We start from the raw sequence: 23,401 nt of genomic DNA, 5'->3' as shown, positions 1-23,401 counted from the left end.
CATTACACTAGTACTAGCATCCAAAAGAAAAGGACGACTATAGTTTTCCCGGTTCTTACTGACTGATAAATTGGTTTGACCAACTATATAACATTGATGGATCAAGGCGGTTTGTTTACAGAGGGCTTGCGGCGAAACCCGAAAATCGAAATTTCTTTATCTGCCACTCTATCGCTCGGATATGCAAGAGTGATAGAGAGGCAGTTAACAAAATTTGGAATTTTGTGTTTCACGGTAGGCCCATTGTTTGTGGTAATTTTTCCGCAAAGACGAAGTACGCACGATAAACGCCAAAAAGTTAGTATTTAAGTGTTTATGATATTCATTTAAATCGTCGTTGGTGGTTCTTGCTTGTGTGAGTTCTAATGTCACTGTACTATCACCTGCGTACTCAACCTTCACGTTATAATTTTTTTTTATATTAACGCTGTCATAGTAACGAAAATAATAAACACGTCAATCGAAGTAAAGAATTTAATATCCAAGAAAAAAATGCTGAATATGTAAAGCATCATTTATTATAGAATTAAAATGATATACCAATTATACGGATTACATCTTAAAAAAGATGATTATCTTGGAAAGGATACACAGGTGAACAAAGTTAAGGTAAAATAGGTACATAATTCACTCGGCTTGCCTGGCCCACGCATGCTGCACCTACCACGACCACAGCCCGTAGAAACCTGGGGGCCCGTAGAGACGCAAACCGGCGGAGCGCAGCGCAGATCACTTTAAAATTATCAATGTATTTTCTTCCCTATTTCAATTACCTTCAGGTATACATTTAAATGCTTTGAGACCGACTTCGGAGCATCACGGAGGATTGTTACTCCGTGGCATCGAGGAGCACGTTAGAGGATACCGCGGCGGTAGGCGCCGGCATGCCGCGGCATCCCCCGGCATGCGCCGAGGCCTCCCGCGGCGTGCGCCGGAGTAGCGCCGGGACGACGGGGGAGAACTCGTGCACACTAGTCACTAATCCCTTGTGATAGAGTACACGCGACGGCATGCCGCGGCATTTCCCGGACTGCGCCGAAGTGCTCTCTGGTGCGCCGGCCGGCGCTCGCGATATCGCGGGGGATTTCACCTCGCCGGTGAGCGCTGCGCGGCGTAAATCCTCCTCGGTGATCTGCGCTGCGCTCCGCCGGTTTGCGCTGGCCTTTATACCTATATGCTTCTGGTAATGCTCTATAGGTAATGGGACGAACATCCACTTTGGTGGACACGTTCAGAAAAAGGAGAATATTATACAATGAGCTTTATTTCCATATGACCCAAGACTCTTTCGAAGATTTCAGAAACCAATATCCAGCAAGCACCGTCTGGCTTTCCGCTTGGAAGATATGGAAATACAATGCACGTACCTACATATATAAATATGTGTAATCATGTGCCGAAGCATATTAAGTTATTAAGAGGAAAGGGGATGACCGGTTCTCCATACAAACGTAGTCCCCATTTTCCTCTCTGGATATTTATATTATGGAATATAGGTAGTTAGCCATCAACAAACTGTAGTGCCCAATGCATTTTGCTACATTGTACAAATTTAGATTTCAGTTTGTCAGGTTTTGGCATTATTTTCTTCCATCAATCCCACGTTCTTCAGTGTTCATGTTTACAGATTTTTTCAGTTTCAGGAACGCGTGAAAATCTAAAGTTTAAATAAAAGAGAAGAAATTTCCGATGGCTGTGGGAATGTAACAAAATTTTAAAGTAGCGATTTAAGATAATCAATCATCTACAAACACGTTTTCGGCCACAGCGAATACGTTCACCACTAAGAATATCGGTGGTGCGCTCTCAAAGTAAAAAAAAAAGAGTAAGTAAATATTAACTATTAAGCTCATTACACGAATTGTCAAACAGTTACAAAAAATAAACTACATACTTATTGGGAAAAATATTTTGTTTGTCGATAATAGGTAGTTGAAATTTACTAAGCACTGTAAGTTTAGGGTTCCGTAGCAATAATGGCAAAAACGGAACACTAACAGTTTCGTCATGCATCTGTCTGTCTGTCCATAATATGTCACAGCAATTTTACTCAAAACTATAAGATAATGAAGGGAAGGTCACTGTGGGCAAGTCCGTCTACAAGGCAAGCCCGTCAACATCAAAGAGATACCTAATCACTACGTTTTAAGAGACGGGACTTCCATACTAGCGACTGGAATCAGTTTTTGTCAGTCTGTGTGTGAGTTTGGTTCTCCAACCATACCAACATGTACGACAAAGAACTGTCAAAGAACAATAGTACCAACATAACAGAGTCCAGGGCTCGGAACCGGTATTGATATACCGGTTAATATCGTTCATAAACCGTTATATTATTTCGTTCATTAATAAACCGGTTAATTGATGGAACGCGAACTTTAAAATTTAGTTCTCTCTTCTAACCGGTTAGTTGAGAGAACCAAATGTTTTCGTTCTCGAGGATCGATATAATACCGGTTAATATCAGCCGTCTACAATATTAATACATTATCCGGCTACCCGCTCTAAGTACTCGATCTCGATGTTGACTTGACGGTGCTGCTTGCTGACTGAATTGTTTATTTTTAGGGTTCCGTACCCAAAGGGTAAAACTATTACTAAGACTTCGCTGTCCGTCCGTCCGTCCGTCCGACCGTCCGTCCGTCCGTCCGTCCGTCCGTCCGTCCGTCCGTCTGTCTGTCACCAGGCTGTATCTCACGAACCGTGATAGTGACAGTTGAAATTTTCACAGATGATGTATTTCTGTTGCCGCTATAACAACAAATACTAAAAACAGAATAAAATAAAGATTTAAATGGGGCTCCCATACAACAAACGTGATTTTTGACCAAAGTTAAGCAACGTCGGGCGTGGTCAGTACTTGAATGGGTGTCCGTTTTTTTTTGCATTTTTTCGAGTCCGACTCGCACTTGCCCAGTTTTTCTTATTTATACTTTTTGGGCGTGTGAGTTTTGACTGTTGGTGTTGGTGGTGTTTTGTTACATTTAAAATGGATTCACAAAGTTGTAAATATATTCCGGACAGTCAACCATTTTTCAATGAAGAAGAGACCGATAATTTCGATTCTGACAACTGTGAGTAAAATAAGTGGGTACACATTTTTTGATAATCCTAGTCTGAAAGGATATAACGCTCTGAATTGTATTATCAGCTTCTCCTCCTCTCCTCCTTGCATTTTGTATGCAAATTAAAAAGAATATGAAATGTTGGTGGACGTAATTAAGCAAACAATGCTGACACGCTGGCGTGCAAATTATTTATTGTCTATAGATATTCATTTTGAATTTTGTTAATCCTTTTTAACCGAGTTCCAAATCCCAAAGGAGGAGGTTATCAATTCGATTGTATGTTTTTTTTTATGTTTGTTACTCCATATCTCCGTCATTACTTAATTACTGGACCGATTTTGAAAATTATTTTATGATTGTACGTATATGCATACAGATTCGTCCCATCATCAGAACTGGGTTTTGACAAAAACGGTTTTGTCAAAACCCAGTTCTGATGATGGGATCCATGAGGAATCGACGGACTCCCTTAAATCTTAAGGGCATACATATAGTGATTTTTGGGTTTTTATCAACAAAATAAGCATATACATCCAAAAAAGTGACATTTGATGAAGTGGAACTGCTGATGATGATCAGAACGGAACTCTTCAACGACGCATAGTTCACGTTTGGCGATTTGTCGTCTTCGTTATGTTTGTTAAGCAAGTTAAGTTTTTAAGCCACATTTTTGTCAAGCTCGAGTTCTGATGACGGGATCCATGAGGAATCGAGGGAACTCTTCAAATGTTAAAGGCATGCGTATAGAGATTTTTGTATTTACATCAGAAAATCAAGCATTTTCATTAAAAACTGTCGCATTTGATGAAGTGGAACTGCTGATGATGACTAGAACAGAACTCTTTAACGACGCATAGTTCACGTTTGGTGATTTCGAATTTCGATTTTGACTTGGACTGCGACCCGGACGCGAAACCAGAACCGGACTCATACCCGGATCCGGTTCGGACCTGGACCCGGACCTGGACTCGGACCCGGATTCGGACCCGGACTCGGACCCCGGACTCGGATCCGGACTCGGACCCGGACTCGGACCCGGACTCGGACCCGGACACGGACCCGGAACCGGATTCGGACCCGAGCTCGGAACCGGACTCGGACCCGGACTCGGACCCGAACTCGGACCCGGACTCGGACTCGGACTCGGACCCGGACTCGGACCCGGACTCGGACTCGGAACCGAACTCGGACCCGGACTCGGACCCGGACACGAACCCGGACTCAGAACCGAACTCGGACCCGGACTCGGAACCGGACCATGACTCGGACTCGGAGTCGGAACCGCACTCGGACCCGGACTTGAACCCGGACTTGGACTCGGACCCGGACTCGGACCCGGACTCGGACCTGGACTCGGACCCGGCCTCGGACTCGGACTCAGACCCGGACTCGGACCCGGACTCGGACTCGGACTCGGACCCGGCCTCGGACCCGGACCTTGACCCGGATAACCACTATGATACCTTAACTAAACATGGGGGCCACTTTTAGGGGGTCAATGAGAAAATTTAAAAATAAAAAAGTTCAAACTAAATCGTGTTGATATGTATCAAATAAAAGTTGTGAGAATCCAAATATATTTTTTTTATAATTTTAGGATAAACATTTTAGAAGTTATTCAAGTAAATAGGCAAAAACTGACCATTCCTCCCTTTATCTCCGACACTACTGGGTCTAAACTTTTGAAAAAAATTCATAAAATAGTTCTTTACCTATTAGATGACAGGAAAATCTATTAGAAATGTGCAGTCCAGCGTGAGTCGGACTTAATTACTTCGTTTTTGATCCGACCCTACGGGTTTTTCACTCACGTTTCACATAAAAAATACATTGTTAAAAATTGTGTAATGTTACATTTCTAATGTACGAACGGAACCCTTGCAACGCGAGTCTGACTCGCACTTGGCCGGTTTTTTTTTTAATTTTCAAGCAGATGATTAGCCCATCTGCTGATGGTGATGATGTTGATGATGTGATGATGATGGTGGCAAATATGAAACTGATTAATTTTCTTGTATAAATAAATAATTGGTTGATTTTAATCAATAATAAAAATAATTAATAATACCTTCTTCTATAATCATTCTAAAGCTGCTATAAAAAAAAATTAAATAAAATTATAAAATAAAACATCTGAAACTATTATTTATTAACAAACAGGAAAAACATGTAACAAACATGCACTAATTAATTAATAAGTAGAAAAGTAATAAAAAAACAATAAACAAAAAACACATATTTCGGCGCACACAGCGTACTGCAGGACGCAAAAGGATTCCTACGCAGCGATACGCTTCGCTTTTTCGAGGAAAGCACTGATATTATGCCGGTTACAAATAATAATACTCATTTTATCTTGCTGCGACGTTTTCAATTTAACCGGTTTATTTCGTTCCTCAAGAACGAAACGAGAACGTAATTGGTGTAAACCGTTATTTCAAAAGAACAGTTCTTTAACCGGTAACCGCAAACGGAAACGAAATCCATTTCGTTCCCGGGCAAATGAACGAAACCGGTTTGAGCGTTGAGAACGGTTTCCGAGCCCTGTAACAGACTTAAATAGTGTAGTATGCTACATGCTTGCGTATTTTATCGATATCGATAAATTGGGGAGGGTTGAAACATAGGCCTGGTTAGGCATAGGTTAGAATCGATCACTGCGCACGACGGCCTTTCAGTCCTGCTTGTGACCAGTTAGAACTGTTTGACGGGATGACGAATAGGAACAGATTTGCCGTGTGACCAATAGCTACAAAACTATAATGTGACTTAATGATTGACGCTGACGTTTTTGTGATGATGCTGATGATGTGACTTTTTTTTGAGAACTCAATTAACTTGTGACGAATTGAAACAAATAATTTCGCTTTTGGCGGTGTGACAGGTTATAACAAAATTTTGGTGTGACGAGTTGATGCCTGAATCCTTTTCGCATGGTGTTAGGTACTTTATTAAATTTTGATCTCAGTAAATTAAAAGAAACGATTGAAATTCAGTTTAAATGACTATTGATCCTTTATTTCGGAAATCAAAAAAATAATTACCTACGTGTAATTATTTGCCAAAAAAAGTTTACCACCCCATTTTCGTAGTATATGGGCGACTTGCCTTTGTATTAGAAAAATGGTGTTTATTTCTAATCTACACCCCATATTAACAAGTTTAAAGTACACTTTTCATTGTCTTGATTCGTTCCTTTTAGGAATTTGACTACGAACATAATATACGCACCCATAGATTGGCTGATATCATTACTAGACGGACTTCCCTTAAACTGCACGGGAAGTCCGTCTACTCGCCAAATTTAAAAAAAAAACTATTGTTTTTGCTTAATTTGTGTTTGAAATGATCTGTCACTAAAGCTAAACTATTAATCGAACGAGCGAGCGAAGCGAAGCGAAGTACTTACATTCGACTTTGAACACGCGGCTGGCTAGGGGCACGTCCTGGCATTTCGATGTTTTTAAGCTGAACTGGCAGAAGATAGTTTGATACTCAATAACTTAAGTAAATTTGTTCTAATTTAAATGAAATTAGGTAAACGTGTAGTCGAGGGCATTATATTTTAGTCATTAAATTATGAGCAGGCCCGATCAAGGGGTTATTGAGCTAGAAGAGCTTAGAAGGCCAAAAAGCTGTTTGTAAGAGGTCTTGCTATTCTGGTAATTTTAATTGCAAGAAACATGGTCGAGTTTGGTATCAAATGAAAGTGCTTGGTTTACACTTTTATAATATCGTTTTTAAATTTACCATTTTGGAATAATTAGCAAGATAAAAATAAAATAAACATAAGTATTTGACATTTGACAGGAAATGTTTCAGGTTAGCACAGATACAGTTTATTTTTATCTCTATGGTGGTGACTTAAGTCCAGGCGAGGGACAGCCGTATACAAAGCCCTTTATTCGAAAAAATAGCGCCATCTATATTACTTAACGCTAAACTTTTTTTTGTTAATATGGCTTCACTTTATTTCGTCAGAATTTCGTTAAAAGTCTTGTATCCAGGGCATGAAACAAACAAATAAACATCTGATAGAACAGATTATTTATCGCGTTGCCATACTTGCCATGGAGGCAATTGTCACAAAAAAACAACTTTGTCGAATAAAACTCAAAATATTATAACACCGTATTTATAGTCTGTACTACGACATAATTCATATAAATAAAAATACTTTCAGTTTTACAATGTTAAAAGAAACAAAGTTTTCATACGCCATCACAGTTGCTGAGAACTTTATTATCAGAAAATTCAGAAAAAATCAGGGCGGGTAGATTCACACACAACCTGTGCTGCGTTCAATTGTGTTTTGTGGTCAATTGTGTGTTATTCCAGCCGTGTATGATAGGTACTTTATTTACATCAACAGTCAAGTTAAAAGTACCTAATCTGTTTTCGTGTATTAATAAATATCCTGAAGCCTTTCTTCAAAGTCGAAGTTTTTTACGTTCGCAACATAGGTCCTTAGACGCTATTTATGCCCCTTCACCCCTGATATTGACGTTGATGTTTCTGGTTAAGAATTACAGATGGCGCTTCAAAATTGATGCAAAAAAGTTCCACGAGAAGTTCTCTTTGTCCTATACAGGGTGTCCCTAGCCATTGGACAAAGCCGAAATGTACATATGCATCAGGGTATTTAGAACCAGTATACAAAGTATCATAACAATCGGTGTAGCGGTTACGAATAAATTAACAAATTACAATTTTTTTACTTTGGAGCAACCTCTGTGTCAATAGCTCCTGAGGTAATAAATAGTATAAAACCTTCTTGGACCGTTTTGATTATCTTTTTTATTTATGACATTAATAAGATTCTGACTTTTGACAAATGTCATCATTGTCGCACATTTTCAAAAAAAATGCCAAAAGCACTGCCAATGATTAATACAGTATGTTTCGTTTTGTTGTCGATTATTGTTAATAACTTTTGTATGATAATTTATTTTTTTTAATTAAAATAATAATAACCGTTAGAGCATTTCTGCGAAGTAACCCTACGTGGGATATCAGGGTTTGTCCAATGGCTAAGGTCACCCTGTATATAGATGGTCAAGCAAATCTTGTCAGTAGAAAAAGGCGTGAAATTCAAATTTTGTATCAGACGATATCCCTTCGCGCCTACATTTTTCAAATTTTGTTCTATATATAGATGGTCAAGCAAATCTTGTCAGTGGTAAAAGGCGTGAAATTCAAATTTTGTATCGGACGATATCCCATCGCGCCTACATTTTTCAAATTTGCCGCCTTTTTCTACTGACAAGATCTGCTTGACCAACTATATTATACATACTACTCTTTGCTTAAATCTGTCAGTTGCCGCCTATAGTGCGACATAAAATAGTAGAAATTAAATAAAATGGAACTCAAAAATGTCCATACTAAATTGTTGCCATGTGTAAGCATTTTACGTCAAAAATGTGACAGTTACGTAGAAACTGGCGCCCTCATTTATTTTCTATTATTTCATGTCACTATACGAGTACCTAAGTAGGTGCAATAAAGTCAATCGCTATATAATTTTTGGTTAACCGCGAGTTCTCAGTTCGGGGCGAACTACTAGTTATTAAATTCTTCATCGTATGCGATTACAAGCGTTAATGTAGGTTAATAATTAACGGAACTAGATCACTCCAAAGTGAAAAAAAAGTATGCCGGTCTTGCCCACAGTGACCTTAAGTATATTTAATTTTGTAAACCTCTACTTAGGTTACAAGTTCAACCGGTTGGTGGTGGTGAACCGATTTGGAAAATTAGTTTTTAGTTTGGAAGTATATACATAGTTCCAAGTTGGTCCCGTTTTTATCCCAGTTCTGATGATGGGATCCATGAGGAATCCACGGAACTCTTCGAATTTTATAGGCATACATATAGCGTTTTTTGTGTTTTCATCAATAAAGCAAGTAGGTATTTACATTCAGTTTTTATTTATATCAGTTAAAGTGACAATTAACGAAATGGAACTGCTGACGATGATTAAAACGGAACTCTTTAACGATGCATAGTTCACTTTGGCGATTTGTACTCTTGGTTAAGTTTACTAAGCCCGTAAGATTTATAAAGAACATTTTTATCAAGGTTTAGTCTGATGATAGGTTCCATGAGGGATTGAGGGAACTCCTCAAATCTTATAAGCATACATACAGCGAGTTTTGTATTTTCATCAACTAAATAACTAAGCATTTACAGTTACAAAGTGCCATTTGATAAAGTGGAACTGCTGATGAAGGCTTGAAGTCGGTTTTACTTTTTTTAGGGTTCCGTACCCAAAGGGTAAAAACGGGACCCTATTACTAAGACTCCGCTGTCCGTCCGTCCGCCCGTCTGTCACCAGGCTGTATCTCATGAACCGTGATAGCTAGGCAGTTGAAATTTTCCCAGATGATGTATTTCTGTTGCCGCTATAACAAGAAATACTAAAAAGTACGGAACCCTCGGTGGGCGAGTCCGACTCGCACTTGTCCGGTTTTTTCTTAATTATCTTAAGCCTTTTTATTACGTAATTATATACTTTTTTCGACTTTTAAATATTTGACGCTGTCATGTTTTTCGAATAGTAAAATAAACATGTCAAGAGAAAAAATAGTGATCTTATTTATAGAAAGCTACTAAAGTATGAATAAATACCTACGCAAGAGTAACATAACAACATAAAATGTACTAATTAAGGTATTTGCTTAAGTATAATATCGTGTAGGTTGTTTGTGTTATCCGCCTGTATTTTAGGATTTCGTTATCTATCCGAAACATGCGCACCCAAGTTATTTCCATGTTTTTGTCCCCCAAAACATGCCCAAAACCCTGATCGTGTGAAGAGATTTTATTTACTTTGACAAATAGAGCATTTGCATTAACTACAGATATGAAAAAACGGGACCCTTTAGGTATCACTTCGTTGTCCGTCCGCCTGTGGGTGGGTCTATCCGTCTGTCCGTCTATCCGTCTGTGAATCCGTCCGTCTATCCGTGTATCCGTCCGTCCGTCCGTCCGTCCGTCTGTCAAGACCCTTGATCTCGGGAACGGGTGGAGGTATCGAGTTGAAGAGGAATAAAGTAAATACGAGTATTATTATTTACTAGGTATGTCCTAGTATGTCCAAAGGAAGAGTGCTATGATAAGCAGAAGTAATTTTTTAGGGTCCGGTACCTCAAAAGGAAAAAAAACGGGACTCTTTAAGGATCAATTCGTTTTCCGTCCGTCCGTCTGTCCGTCTATCCGTCTGTCCGTCTATCCGTCTGTCCGTCTATCCGTCTGTCCGTCTGTGAGTCCGTCCGTCCGTGTCTCTATCTGTCTTTCCGTCTGTCCATCCGTCCGTCTGTCCGTCCGTCCGTCCGTCTGTATGTCAAGACCCTTTATCTCGGGAAAGGGTGGAGGTATCGAGTTGAAGAGGAATAAAGTAAATACGATTATTATTTACTGTACAGTAGGTATGTCCAAAGATTTTCAAATCTTTTATATACAGGTACTTATAGTATATTTTTTCCACGACAAAGCATGGTTTCATGAAACATTTCCCGAAAACGCGTAAAGAGGCACAATCCACCTGATGATGCCGACATGGCTCCCAGCTTCAACTGCCACAAATGTGGTCGCAAATGCCGGTCCCGCATTGGCTTATACAGCCACGAGAGACGTTGTTCCTCGCTTACAGACGCTGCATAAATCATCTGTCAAGATGTTAAAGGCCTGAATGATGATAGTATTTTTTTTTTAAAGCTTTTATTAGGTCGACCTGTATGTAACTAACTATGTAATGGAATCTAAGGTAACTAATTTAACCATCTTCCAAGGATCGTAGCGTCATGAAAATTGGCAGCTGTATGTAGTTCTGATGACAATACAATAATATTATGATACTGTCGAACTGATCTGATGATGGAGACAGCAGGTGGCCATAGGAACTCTGTGATGAAACAAAGCAACCTGATTGTGTGTGTGTAGGGGTTTTAGAATTGTCTCGATGAGTATTAGTTGTCTATCGTAAGAAAAGTACAGTCAGCGATAAAAGCTTGTACCAAAAATGAAATTTTTGCCAAAAACTTATTTACATTTGCATTTAAACAGTGCTATTTGGTGAATGGAACTTTTTTATGAAGACCAGAATGTAACTTGTCCATGCCAAGTATTTAATAGGTGTTTGGGCTTAGGCTTTTAATTATTTATTATTTATATCCTCCCGGGTGGGGAGAGACGAAGGAAGAGACATTGACCAAATTCCACACGGGCAAAGCCTTGGCCACAGCGAGTATATAATCACTCCACCTTATAAAACAAAGTCCCCCGCCGCGTCTGTTTGTGTGTCTGTTCGCGATAGACCCAAAAACTACGGATCGAATTTTCATGCGGTTTTCACCTATCAACGGAGTGATTCTTGAGGAAGATTTAGGTGTATGATTTGTTAAGGTATTGTAACCCGTGCGGAGCCGGGGCGGGATGCTAGTACCAAAAATGGCGTAGTTGGTGTCAATTTTACGTAGGTTTAGGTAGAGAATCTTCAAAAATAAAACAATAGATACCTACAAAGCAGTTGTTATTGGCCCGTCTTTATACACCTGTATACAGTTATACATACACCATACGGAACATTTCATTTAATTGGATGGGTGATGGGAGGCATGTTTGACCTTATAAATGACTGTGCCCAAACATTTCCGAAACATATCGAACGTTTTAGTTGCAGTTTTCAGTAGTGTAAAATAATTGGTATATTTATAGTACCTCCTGTTATAAATGTATATTATTTTTTAAGGTTCAATGGACTGGCACTGGTTTCACCAAGAACGATGAGCGAGAAGCGATTGTAGCTAAAAACTAGAAATGAGATGGCGCGCGAGCAGCGAGAAGCGAGTATAGTTCTGGTACTTACTTCTGATAGTTTTGTCGCCCGGCTATAAAGCGAGTGGTCGAATGCGAGTTTGACGTTTTAAACACTGTATTTAAGGTTAACAAGGTCTACAAGGAAATATCAGCCTTCGTGAATTAAGTATTGTAACCTTAGTCACAGAATAGAAGTACAATGGAACCTCGATAGCACGGATCTCAAGGGAAACGCCAAAAACTTCGTGTTAACGAGGTTTCGTCTTATAGAGGGCATCGACTTAGAGAGGTTCTTGTAGGTTTTTGTTCGTCTTAAAAACACATAAAAAATTCGTGTTAGGCAGGTAATTATAGAAACGTAGAAATACAGTTTCTTTTTTTTCGAGTTACAGAGGTTCGTTAGTAATATCGATATAGATGTGGTAAAACAATACGACTATTTTTTCTAGTTGCATTGTCTCTCCGACCGCCAAGCGAACATCGCTTAGCGAGTACCTACCGCTGAGCGATTTTATCGTTGACAGCTTTTATCGCTGCGAGTAAAGAGTGTAATAGTGCACTGCCTTATGGGAATTTAGTTCAGATTCGGAAACCGCTACCAACTTTTAGTATGTTGTTGGACATGGCATTGGGTCTCGAAAACTGCCGGGAAACAGCGGCGCCGACCATCTACTTCATTCAGCCTCGATTAGCCTTTTATAGAAGCAAATTTTAACTACGAGCGTAGCGAGTAGTTCGAAAAGTGGAATCTTGAGTGTTGCAAGGGCTTCAAGGCTGTGAAGGCTGGCAGTATTTTCCCTCTGATCCTCTGAAATACATACAGGTCAGCCCTCTGGTCATTTGAAAGGTCCATAAGGCATCTTGCTAACTCATAGAGGCGACGCCCGCTAAGCCCCTAACAGTTACTCTAGGGCCTGAGGGTTTCAATGTTAGAGAAATGATGTACTACCTACTGCTTTTTATTTCTCTTAGAGTCTGTGCGGTGAGAGACGACTCATAGAATGTATTGATTCCCTTATGTTCCACGACTCTTCTCTTTCCGCACAGAGTTTATAGTTTATATTTGTAGTGCCAGGCAATGATAATAAAGGTCTAATTAATTTTAATCTTGTGCTCAACTACGGCAGAATTTGCTGTCTATGCGTGCATGTACTGTTTACATGAAACTACTGAACTGATTTAATAAACGAGGTGTCAATTCATTCGTGTTTGTAGCCCAGGTGACAAAAGCCACATTTTAACCAACTATCAAAGGAGGAAGGTACAGTTCGTTTGCTTGTTTAACAAGCAAATTCAATTTATAAATTAAGATTCCAGTCGAAAATGTCGTTTTCATGTATTTTATGTAATGTCCTTTCATTTAATACTCGATAATTAGAACAATTCTTTGCATAATAAGAGCGCATTAAGATATAATTGTACAAATACAAATACAAAAATAATAGAATTGTTGGCGCGCTTTAGTTTTTTTTCTACAACTTTCACAGTTTTTATCGGAAATTTAAAATTTAAATTGTAATGTATAGTTGAATAACTGGTTTCTTTAATATTATACGCAACATTTTATTAACGTTTTTAGTTTAGCCAGGGGTGCGAAACTCCTGACTTCGGCCAAACTCGGCTCCGCTCGGCTCAGCATTGCTCCGAGCAATTATTAGGGTTGGCACCACTTGACTTCCTTTTGCATGCACGACCACAGATAAGATAATCACTTGAATTTTGACAACCCTAAATAGCAGAAAGAGATAGCATGATTCGACCCTGAACCGCTGTCAAACTTCGGTTTTGTAGGAAGTTTCCTTTCTGTACGATAGTACTATTATTTGAGTCGCTTAACTTCAAACTCGGGTAAATCCATCTGTCAGATTATGCGATTTTGGTATTAAGAAAAGGTAATAGGGTAGATATTTGCTGAGAGGGTCGAATGGATTTACCCGAGTTTGAAGTTAAGCGACACATTTATTCTGTGGTTTAGCTATAAAATCGATATACACCTACTTTTTTCATAAAAAATGGTATTCCTGTGTTTATAGCTCTTAAACCATATTTTTTTTCTGCAAACAATGTTTAGGTGACTTATAATACATTTCATTTCATAATTTCCACATATTTGGTCAAATTTGGATTTTTTTGATATCAGTGTATGCCTTGAGATGTCATCTTTAATGTTGTAGTACATTTCTTTAACTTTTGGTTTGGTTATAAAATCCAAATAATCGAATATTTTTTTACCTCATTTTGTTTATTTTGTAAATAGCTCTTAAACTGTTGTATATTTTGGTATACACTGTATAAATGAAGTATAGAATATTTCATTAGCTTTCATTTAATACCCCACACGTGTATGTGCCATGTATAGTTTGGGTGCAATATGCAATATTCGCAACGAGACGGGAGTCATTTTGATGATATCATTCCGCTGAAGGCCTGAAGTAGATGGCCGGCGCCGCTGTCTCCCGGCAGTTTTGGAGACCCAATACCATGCGCAACAACATACTAAAAGTTGGTAGCGGTTTCCGGCTCTGAGCTATCTCTTCGAATGTTTCCCATAAGGCATAGTACTTTAAAGAGAGTCCTCGTGCAATGTGAACAGCCAGCGATCAACTATTAATATACCTATCTATCTCTTTTATTACCGACACGGAATCTCTATCTTATCGCTTACGGGTCATTTTATTTAAAGTTGTCCCCTACACTTTTTTTTTAATTTGGGAAATTTTATGTTATTTCTACTCAGAATCACGAGCTCTTTCTATCCTAATAGAAGAAAAAAAGTGTGCCAAGGTTTTTATTTCCATTCCGGTACCATTTTTCATAGACTTTGTATGGCAGTCACGGAATGTAAAGATCGAAAATTTTATGGAAATTTCGGGACACTTTTTTTCTCCTATTAGGATCAAAAAAGCTCATGATTCTGAGTAGAAATAACATAAAAAATCCCAAATATGAAAAAGAAAGTGTATGGGATGGGACAACTTTAAATAAAATGGCCCTTACACGTCCTTGAACTAGTGCATGTCCATCCATACTAATATTATAAAGGCGAAAGTGTGGCTGTCTGTCTGTCTGTTACCTCTTCACGCTTAAGCCGCTGAACCGATTTATTTGAAACTTGGTATAGAGATTGTTTGAGTCCCGAGGAAGGACATAGGATAGTTTTTATTCCAGAAATCATCCCTTAAAGGGGTGGTGTTTTGTATGGGGACTTAACACCAACTGCACAACAAACTTTGTCAATAGGAACTGTCCCGCCCGCGCGGTGTAGTACCGGCGCTGGTGCACGATTTAGTTGGGTATAGAATAGGGTTTACTAACGAATGGGCCAAAAACGTTTCCCAAAGTATCACATCCCAAACTATGTTTCCCAAAAAAATGTTTGGCAAAACAACTTATCGCAATTTTTCAGTTAGCAATAGTCTTTTTTGGCAAGTTATTGTTTAGCAAATAATTACTTGGACAAGTTTCATTTTACCAAGTATTATTTAGTCAAATAAGCATAACATTGCATGGGATACAATTTACATACCAATAGATATTTTTATTTTTGTTTTATTTGAAATACTTAATCCCGACCTTTGGTTATGTTTTACGCATAGAGGGGAAGCGGGGCAGATAGGCACAAAGGGCAGTTTTGAACACCCACACTAATTCCTTAACTAAAAACTTATGTTCGCCTTCTGCAACACTAAAACGTGGCTTTGTATGTGTGAGTGAGGTACCAGCTTCGGCACATCTCTCCTGCCAGCCGTTGCCGCTTAGTGCGTGAAAACGTGTTTCCGCGGTCGCATAGTAAATAAATTATGATTTTTTAATCGAGTTGTGGTGCGAAATTTTAGACTTTACCGGATGAACATCATAATGAGCGCTTAGTACGTTTATTCAGTAATAGAGTAAGCTTATTATTTTAAAGTACTTAATACTTAATAGTATATTTTTAATAAATTATTTTTCATTTATTTGACCATTGGGGTACTTTGGTACAATAAAGATTGAGGCAGTTTTGAACATGTCAAAGTGCCCCTCTAGTGTATCTAAGTGCCCCTGCCAGTTTTTTTGTTACAACCAACAACCAAAGTAGCTTTTTGTGAAAAACTGACACTGATTTCATTAAAAGTTTTTTTTTTGTAGTTTTAGCGCACCTGCTTAATAACTGGTTGTCAGCACTTTTTATTTTACTTCGTGTAAAAAAACGCCGAAATAACTATATACCAACATGACAAACATAATTAACTTTAACTTACGAATGTAACATATTGAATATAAAATAACGGCTGCTATTTAACTGATCACCAGATTTAGTAAAATTTAATACCAAAAAAATCTATTTTACCACCCTAAAATCATGAATGATCACCAAAATTATAACACCATTTTAATGTGAAATGATTACCAATTTTATTACATTTTACTATCCTTTTAAAGGAAATGACATCGAACTAATCATTATTAACCCAAAAATAGTCAATGATTACCAAATTTCAAACCCCATTTTAATGTGAAATGATAACCAAATGTTTACATCTTGCTATCCTATTAAAGAAAATGACACCAAAATAATCATTGTAAACCCAAAAATAGTAAATGACCACCAAAATTAGAACTCCATTTTAATGTAAAATGATAACCAAATTTTTAATTCTTGCTATCCTATTAAAGCAAATGGCTCCAAAATAATTATTGTAAACACAAACATAGTAAACGATCACAAAAATTGTAACCACATTTTAATTAAAAATGTGCAAACATTTAATATATCGTTATCCTATTAAATTAATTAATCCACTTCGTCACCTTTTTCTAGTAGCATTTTATTTCTGTAACAGTCGCAGTTCTAACCTAACCTAACCCACTTTTCTAGTAGCATTTTGTTTCTGTAAGGGTCGCAGTTCAAACCTAACCTAACCCACTTTTCTAGTAGCATTTCTTTTCTGCAAGGGTCGCAGTTCAAACCTAACCTAACCTACTTTTCTAGTAGCATTTCGTTTCTGTATGGGTCGCAGTTCAAACCTAACCTAACTCACTTTTCTAGTAGCATTTCTTTTCTGTAAGGGTCGCAGTTCAAACCTAACCTAACTCACTTTTCTAGTAGCGTTTCGTATCTGTATGGGTAGCAGTTGAAACTTAACCTAACCTACTTTTCTAGTACCATATCGTTTCTGTAAGGATCGCAGTGCTAACCTAACCTAACCCACGTAACTGATAGCAGTTTAACTTACTTTTCTAGTAGCATAACTAAATGCTACTAGAAAAGTAGATTAGGTTAGGTAGGTATGCGGTGCGGGCTACGGGGGGTTGAGCGGGAGGGGCTAGTCATTTTGGCATCAGTTTACTTTATTTGGTAATATGTATACATTTTTTGGTAATCATAGTGGTTTATTTAGGTGAAAATATCGCATTAATTTGGTCTTCAAGATTTGGTGATCATTAATGATTTTTGGTGATCATTCAATATATTTGGTATTTGAATACAATTTGAAGTGCAGTCGTAATTAAAGTGGTGGTACTTTTCTATTTTTAGGCCTTATTTTTTTGGTGTTCAGTAATTTTTTTTGGTAAGCATGATTTTTTTATTTAGGGTACCAAAGTATTTTTTGGTGGTCATTATATTTGTAGCCTAAAATAACTTATTAAAACAAACTAAAACTACAAAGAAATTAAAATTAAAACTAAAATAAAAGAAACTTACCTATAAAATAAAAACCTAATTATAAAAAGAATACCCCCTCTAGCAGGTCCGCCTGTGGCATGGTACCCATTACGCTGGCGGCGTTTCCTCGCTGAACCGCCAGGGCGATTCGTTGCGAGAAATACGCGCCAGCTCTGGGGTCCCCTGTGGCGTCAATCAGCCGCCCCGACAGGGCCCTCACAAAGGCCTGCATGTCGGCTGACCAAGGGCCCAGTGTCTCTACCGCGAGCGCCGCAAACTCGTAGTCCTTAAGTAAGGACGAATATTTGCGGCGCTTGAGAACCTGGGCCTGGTCAGCCGCGCCGCCGGCCTGGGAGCGGGTCGCCTGGATATGGGACTGTGCGAAGGTATCTACGCACGTTGCGTCCCACACCAGGGCCCTACCTAGTTTCCACGGCACCAATGTGGCCCCGTCGGGGCGCCTGCCATCGTCCCTCGCCATGCCCGCGGGTTCGAGAATCGCAGGCACAGACGCGGTGGCAAGCGACCGACGGACCAAATCATTGATGGTACCGTGGCGAAATAGGCGGCCGGCGCTTTTGGGGCATGAAAGGCCATGTCGGCCCAGCTGATCGACGTTTTTGCCACAGGCGCAAGTGTGAGGGACACATATTTTGGACCCAAGCCTTAAGCATATAGCTATTCTCAAGTTACTTGGGTCCAAAACGGTGCCTATTTGACGGGAAGGGAGTGCTCGTAGCCAATGGCCCGACTCGGGGGCTGATACGGCTAGAATTCGGGCACGTTCGAAGTCGTCCGGACTATCCTGAAGAAGTGTGGTATGAGCTGCTTTTAAGGGAGGGGAGTCCCAAGCCCGCGGGATGTCCTCACCCGGACACGACTCACACCAGGCCTCCCTGGCCTCACTTAGATTCGCTATCTCATCGTCAGGTATCTGAGGAAGGTTTAAAATAATACCGACGAGAGATAGCGAGCCGTATACTAAGGACAGGAACGCGGGTAGAGCCAAACTGGCCGAAGTGCGAACGCCCAGTTGGGTGGACTGGGCGTCACCTTATGGGTAGAACCGCTTGGGTCCATGAACTATTGTCGAGATGAATGTTCAGTGTTTTGGAAAGGCTTGCCTGAAGGGAGGAGTCTATGGAAGACAGGATGGACGGAAATTTCCAAATTGGGCAACTGCGGAGTAAATACATAAATTTGGGTGTAAATAAGCAAAAACGAATGATGAAAAGAGCCATATGGGGATTTATTTTAAATAGGAGGTCTGATGTATTATTGAATAAATTTAATTTACAGTTAATGACGGGTGCGATTGATTCGTCAAAAATTGGTGAGCCTAAAAGGGTGAGGGATGTTTTTGAATGAACGGAAATATTAGGTAAAACTGCGTTAAAATTTGTTAGTATATCTATTTTTGTATTCAATGGAACGTGATCTGGAATAAAAATTTCGCATTTAGTGAAATTTAATGCAAGCCCGATTTTCGAAAATTTATCTATGATAGATTGTATATCTTGTAGTACGGTTAGTGCGTCTCCGCCAAGGGAGCCGTCATCTAAGTACCAACAATTGAATTTTGAATTTAGTCTAGAGATGATGGGTTGAATGACCAAACTAAAAATGGCAGGCCCAAGCGGATCTCCCTGTTGGCAGCCCATACTTGACAAAATAATATCATTTCCAAAAAGTAATTTTGAAGGTGCTCCGTAGCATTGCCAAATGTATTTGTAAAGTTCTGGTAGCTCTTTTTTTACTTCTGCTAACAGAGCACCGCGGTCGACCGAATTAAATGCATTTTTGACATAACTGTAGTATGTTCTAATAGCACCGCACTTAATAGACGTTTTGTAATGTTTAAAAAGTTTACTACTGGTCAGCTAACTGAGTTGATCTGTAAAGTGTGCTCTGCGGGGCAGTTTGAAACACTTACGGGGCACTTTGATTCACGTGCCAAAGTACCCCAAAACGATGTATCAAAGTGTCCCATGTAATGTATCAAAGTGTTTAGAGTTCATTTTGAGGCCTAAAATCGATTTCAAAAAAAGGTGTACCAAGCTGCCCCGCTTCCCCCTACGGATGTGATTAGTTGAACCATAAACATTATAATTTTTAAGAAAAAAAATACCGATTTCTATGGGGGCCGGTGAAAGATTATTGTAGATGGTGCACTATGTAGAAAAGGAGGTAAAACCACCCACTTTTCTAGTAGCACTTCGTTTCTGTAAGGGTCTTAGTTCTAGCCTAACCTAACCCACTTCTCTGATAGCAGTTCGGTTCTGTGAGGATCGCAGTTCGAACCTAAACAAACCCACTTTTCTAGTAGCATTTCGTTTCATTAAACCTAACCTAACCCACTTAACGGCTTTTTTGGAATATAATATTAGCCAATAAAAATCGTTTGCTAAATATTTTTTTGTCCTAACAACATTTGACAAAGTAAAATCATGCCAAGTGATAATTTGACCAAATAAATTATATGCGAAGTGTAACTTTGCTAAAGGTTCCTTTGGGAAATGAAACTATTGCGATAAGTTTGTTGGGAAGTGAAATTTGGCAAAAGGTATTTGGCCCAAACGAAAGTACACCATAGAATAGAGATAGTTTGACTCCCGGGGAACGACAAAGGGTTATTTTCATTCAAGAAATCACCCTTTAACTGATTGAATAAAATAATAGCTACCTACCTAAATTAATAATTCCACGCTGACGAAGTCGCGGGCAAAAGCTAGTATATATATAACAGTAAGCTACAGAGATGAGCCACTGAAAATATCATTGATACACAATTAGACACCTAACCTATTTTTGTAAGGATATATTATTATCACTGCCAAAAGAAGGTTAAAGGTGCCCTCTAGCGTTCCGGGAGTGGGCAGTCAACGTGAAAAATGTTCAAATGCTGGAAAGTGCAGGGGTCAAAATGTCCATACGGAACCGGCTGTCTATGTGGCAAAAAGTAGGTAGGTTAGGTTCGTTAGGTAGCTTCAGATGCCCGAAGGGCAAACCGCCGAGAAATAGGAGCTCCGTCTAGTTACGTCTAGTTGCATAGACAGCCGGTTCCGTATGGACATTTTGACCCCTGCACTTTCCAGCGTTTGAACATTTTTTAACGTTGACTGCCCACTCCCGGAATGCCCTCTAGTAGTAGAAGGTATTGTCATACAATGAATGGTATTATAATTTTTTTTTTCATATATATACTATGGACATTCCTCGATGGCATCAAGTTGCAACCGGAAAGCGATGATCACACGGCAAATCAAATCCTGAAGACTATAGCAGCCACGTCAAAGAAAGATATACCTATCTACCTACCTACCTACCTACCTATTAAAAAAAATGTTTATTCTTTCTCGTTTGATATGTAAGAATGTATGTCAATAAGATGTTATTAGTTAAGACTGCGTCGACCGTCCAATGGCACCCTCATTGGGGCAATTATGATATCTAAAAAATACAAGGCAATTAATTAAACTATCATATAAATGATCATATTAATATAATATGGGATCCTATTTGAAAGCAATTTTACAATCATGATCATACACGCCATATTTGTTAAAATTGTTGTTATTTAATTACCCTATGATTAAAAATTAAATTAAATTGATTTAAGACCACCAAAGGATCAATTTCGTCATTTTAATTTTAATCTTTCAACGAATGTTAGTAGGCATACACACAAATTTATTAACTAACTACATATTTACAGATGATGGTGTAATAACAACAATTTTGTGTGGTACTATACAGCACGTCCACGGATGATTTTATTATTTCTTTTGCGGTACATATTCATGAAAAGAAATGTACTTTTATGTACTTATGTTTAAAAAAAATGTACTCGCACGGTTTTGGCATAGCGACATACAGGTCGTGGTCGTGCTGGGTAGATACTGCCTGGCACGACCACACTATATTTATGGTTAATTTAATGTCAAATGAATACAAAACAAATGTACTCAAATTGTACTATGTACAAGCACATCAAAATGTGACAGTCATACTGCAAAAATCGCTGTCATGATTAAAAAAGGTGAACCTAAGGGCTGATTTAGACGGCGCGCGAACTCGCATGCGACTTTCATTACATTTTTTTTGATCGGCTGGTGGCATCGTTTCCGCCATTATAAACGATGCTCCGATACAAATACAACGCTGCTCGTCGCAGTGCGGCGTAAACGCCATCGACAATAAGGTCCCTTTACATTGATGATTCCACATTTAGACATTATGCGCGCGCGAACTCTCATGAGATTTTAGTTATTTCAACCAGCCGATCAAAAAAAATGTAATGAAAGTCGCATGCGAGTTCGCGCGCCGTCTAAATCAGCCCTTAGGTTCACCTTTTTAGAGCACCGTACAAAACTTTGTTCACGGTGCTCTTATTTAATCATGACAGCGATTTTTGCAGTATGACTGTCACATTTTGATGTGCTTGTACATAGTACAATTTGAGTACATTTGTTTTGTATTCATTTGACATTAAATTAACCATAAATATAGTGTGGTCGTGCCAGGCAGTATCTACCCAGCACGACCACGACCTGTATGTCGCTATGCCAAAACCGTGCGAGTACATTTTTTAAAAACATAAGTACATAAAAGTACATTTCTTTTCATGAATATGTACCGCAAAAGAAATAATAAAATCATCCGTGGACGTGCTGTATAGTACCACACACAATTTTAACAAATTTGGCGTGTATGATCATAATTGTAGGATTGCTATCAAATAGGGTTCCATATATATGATAATTTCTATGATCTCATTGCGGCCTTTGTATTAGAACAATAATAATCCAACCTAAATTTCGGGTCGACTATTGAGTCCAGGACTGCTGCCAAGAAACTTGATGTCCTAATATTTAAGGTGAGGCGGCACCAAGCATAGGTCCCTTCGTGCATGGAATACTGCTGCAACCTATGGGACGGTTCCGCCAAGTATCAGCTGGCAGCCCTGGACTCGATAGAGCGCCGGGCTCATATACTTTTTGGCGATGGCTGTCAAATCAAAGTTACAAAGTCTTGTTCATATCATCGCCGACGAGTTACATGTCTATCGGTGTTTCTAGGGAGTGCGCAAAAGAATTGCACGACCTGATCCCAGCTTTCCCTTTCCGGACGTCCAGGCGCGAGGAGCGAATGCACCCGTTCGTTGTTAATATTCCATTTGTCCGCACAAAACGATTTGCCTCATCTTTTTTGGTAAGGACGATTAAGGAATGGAATGCGCTTCCGTCATCTGTGTTTCCTGGGAAATTTGACCTCGGTCTCTTTAAAGCAAGAGTGAATAGGCTATTACTTACTGAGCCGGTAAGCTCCATCATCTTAATAGGCTCTGTTTTCACTTTCCATCAGGTGTGACTAGAGCCAATGCCCGTTCAGTTTATTATAAAAAATATATATACAAAGAGTACTATTGTATTATTTCAGTAGTTAGTGCCTTTGGGTATAGTGCGACATAAAATAGTAGAAATTAAATAAACTGGAACTATAAATATTCAATACTAAATTGTTGCCATGTTTAAGCATTTTACGTCAAAAAAGGGATAGTAACGTAGAAAGTGGCGCCCTCATTTATTTTCTACTGGTTTCTGTCGCACTGTAGTTTGAGGCAGGAAATAGGCAATATTACGCAAAACCCTGCGTAGAGGGCGTTACCGTCCGTGCATTACATGACATGCACCGTCAAACTATTTGTATTTGTGCATTACCTGTAATGCACGGACGTATCGGTCCATGTCAGTAGTGAAGGCGAGGGACAGTTAAAGTGTTAATAATAATAGCACAACCCAGGGCCTATCACTCTTGGCCATTCGATCGACAGAGAGGCAGACAACGAAATTTCGATTAACGCGTT

The 23,401-nt window shown here is 39.1% G+C and overlaps 1 long non-coding RNA gene across 2 annotated transcripts; it reads left to right on the top strand.

Annotated features, from left to right (window-relative positions):
* The first annotated feature begins 1,668 nt into the window (after positions 1–1,668).
* LOC134791845 (uncharacterized) lies at positions 1,669–22,914 on the top strand. 2 transcript variants are annotated; one of them, XR_010144345.1, is made up of 4 exons: positions 1,669–1,825; positions 11,821–11,929; positions 20,766–20,902; positions 22,614–22,914. It is a non-coding gene; the product is annotated as an uncharacterized LOC134791845 (long non-coding RNA). The 2 variants fall into 2 exon arrangements; XR_010144344.1 differs by lacking the exon at positions 1,669–1,825 and adding an exon at positions 9,615–9,740.
* Positions 22,915–23,401: the final 487 nt, after the last annotated feature.

Source organism: Cydia splendana, chromosome 6, assembly GCF_910591565.1.
Source record: "Cydia splendana chromosome 6, ilCydSple1.2, whole genome shotgun sequence".
Taxonomy (NCBI): Eukaryota; Metazoa; Arthropoda; class Insecta; order Lepidoptera; family Tortricidae; genus Cydia; species Cydia splendana.
This window is presented reverse-complemented; position numbering and strand designations above follow the sequence as displayed.